We start from the raw sequence: 2,808 nt of genomic DNA on the forward strand, positions 1-2,808 counted from the left end.
CCCCCCCCTACTCCACTCCTCCAGTCCTCCCCATGTTCGTCTCCCTCGCACAAACCTCCGGAATTGCCCTTGTCTCCCTGAGGGCAATTAGAGCGGGGAGACTTGCAAGGGCCATTTACATTGGCCATCTCTGTAGGCACTCCCACGCTGATCGCTCGTCCCGGGTGCCTGAGGTCGAGCGCTGGATTGCAAGGTGGTTAGAAAATTATATATATGTATATATATATATATATATATATATATATATATATATATATATTTATTTATTTGTTTATTAATTTATTTGTTTATTTATATATTTATTTCTTTGTGTGCGTGAATAGGTGAGTGCGTGTGTGTGTGTGTGTGTGCATGTGTGTGTTGTGTTTGTGTGTGTGTGTGTGTTGTGATTGTGTGTTGTGGGTGTGTGTGTGTGTGTGTGTGTGTGTGTGTGTGTGTGTGCATGCGCATGTGCATATGCATATGCATGTATGTATGCATGTATGTATGTATGTATGTATGTATGCATAAGAATTAGAAAAGATAAGAATATGGAAAAAATATAATTAAAAAGGGAATGGGGAATCATTATTCTATCGGCGGTAATTTGAGTAAAATAGAAGTAAAATAGATGATTAGAGAGGGAGAAGTGATAAATAAAGAAAGATAGAGAGAAAGAAAGAAAAAAGAGAGGTAGAAGGAGAGAAGTAAAACAAAGAAAAAAGAGGCAAGTATAAACGAAAGATAATAAGAGCATCAGATAGACAACCAGATCGGTAGACACAAATACATAGAGAGAGAGTCGGGAGAGGAGAGAGGAAGGGAAGGAGGGATGGGGGAAAGGAAGAAATAAAGAGAAGGGAGAAAGTAATTAGGCCGGCCGGCAAAGTGACTCAGACTGTCATTGTTGTCTTCTCCCGAAATTGCCCTCTCCCCCCCTCCCACTCCTCACTCACCCCCTCCCCCTTCCCCATCCCTTCTCCAACCCCATCCCCCATATTGCACTCCTCATGCCCTCTCCCCTCCCCCTCTCCCCCCACACTCTACTCCCAAATACGAGCAGGAGAGGATGCGAGTCACTGTGTCCCAAGTACATTATCGTAAGTTCGCTCCTCCAAGGCTTGCGTGGATGCCTTGCCCTTTCCTTTTTTCTAACAGTATTGGTTCAATCTCTCTCTTTCTATTTCTCTTTCCTTCTTCTCTCTCTCTCTCCCTCTCTCTCCCCCTCTCTTCCCCCCTCTCTCTCCCCCTCTCTTCCCCCCTCTCTCTCTCCAACCCTTTCTCTCTCTCTCTCTCGTTTCGATTGATAATCAACTTAGAGCATGGATTTCCTGGACCCCATCGGAATATCGACTGGTGATTGGCTGGCAGGTTAGACAGGTTCATAATAATACTTTTTTTCATTGTCTTTCGTTTTTTACCATTGCTTTAGATCCCTATATTAATGGGAATGATTATAGTGTTAATCCCAGTGACAACATTAACGTGAGTAATGTTGATCATGATAATAGTATAGGTAATAATGATGATAATGTTGCTAATAACAATGCTAGTAATAATGATTATGGTGGTGATGATGGTTAGTCATATTGGTGATGATAAGGGTAAAGATATTGATATTGTATGAAATATAACGACAGTGATGATTACTATTACCATTGCTATAATTATTTTCGAGTTGTCGCTTTGTCTTTCCTTACGTATTCTCCTGCTTCCGTTTTCGATCTCTTTGCATACATTATTTTTTGTCATTATCAATATTTTGATTATTCTGTCTTATTTGTCTATTTTTTTATTAATGTTATTCTACCTCATTGTCATCCTACTAATGACGGTGAAATAAAGAAAGAAAGACATACAGGATAGAAAATGAAAATAGACACAAAAAAGAAAATAAATGTGAAAATAAGAGACGCTGAAAGTTCGGAAGAGCAAGACACCCCCCCCACACACACACAAACATATATACAGTGACAAAATGTAAACAGTCACACCAGGAACAAGATTTAAGTCGCGACGTTTGGAACTCACCAGGCATTCCTAGTTAGACGATATAAAAAAACAACAAGGATGCATTTTGGTTACTACTTACATTCCGTTCCTATTGCGGGAGTGTGAAAATATATGCATAAATATTAGAAAAAATAGTCCATCAGAAAAGAAACAAGAAAAAAATGAAATATATATACATAAAAAGAAGTTGAAAATTGACTAAAGTGCGCATCCTTCGCGTCCTCTCCCCAAGCGCTTGTGTTCGCCGCGGGTCCCAAGAGTCCTGTATCATGTTCTCCTATTGTCCCGTGTTGCTCTCTTTACTGTTATGGCTCATTCCCCTCTTTCGGTGACCTCCGGGGACCCTGGGGCCTCTTTATTCCGGTGTTGTTCTCTTCTTTCTGTTTTTTTCTTGGACCTTTTTTTTCTTTTTTCACTTTTTACGTTTACTCTTTCATTATCTTTCTTTCTCGTTCATCTGCTTTCCACGTTTTTGTTGTTGTTTTTTTCTTTCTCATTTTTCTTCTATTCATGCACCTGTTCCTTAGCTTCCTCGTTCTTCTCTTCCTCCTCATTCGCATCTTCTTTTTCTTGTCCTTCCTCTTCCTTCTCGCTCTCTTCCTCCTTCCCTCCCTCATATAATCCTCTTCCTCCTTCATCTCCTCCTCCTCCTTTCCCCTCCCTCCCTCCCCCCACCTCCTCTGTTTCGCTCCCCGTTAGAAAATTCACGTCTTTTTTTTCTGCCGAATGTATAATGGACGTCTTGGTCTCGCAAAGTAGGTTATGATGATAGACTCGAGGAATGTTTCTCTGTTGCTTGATTTATACGCAGGTTAA

Source organism: Penaeus japonicus, unplaced genomic scaffold, assembly GCF_977035675.1.
Source record: "Penaeus japonicus unplaced genomic scaffold, GWHDUDI00000001_assembly GWHDUDI00000029, whole genome shotgun sequence".
Lineage (NCBI taxonomy): Eukaryota > Metazoa > Arthropoda > Malacostraca > Decapoda > Penaeidae > Penaeus > Penaeus japonicus.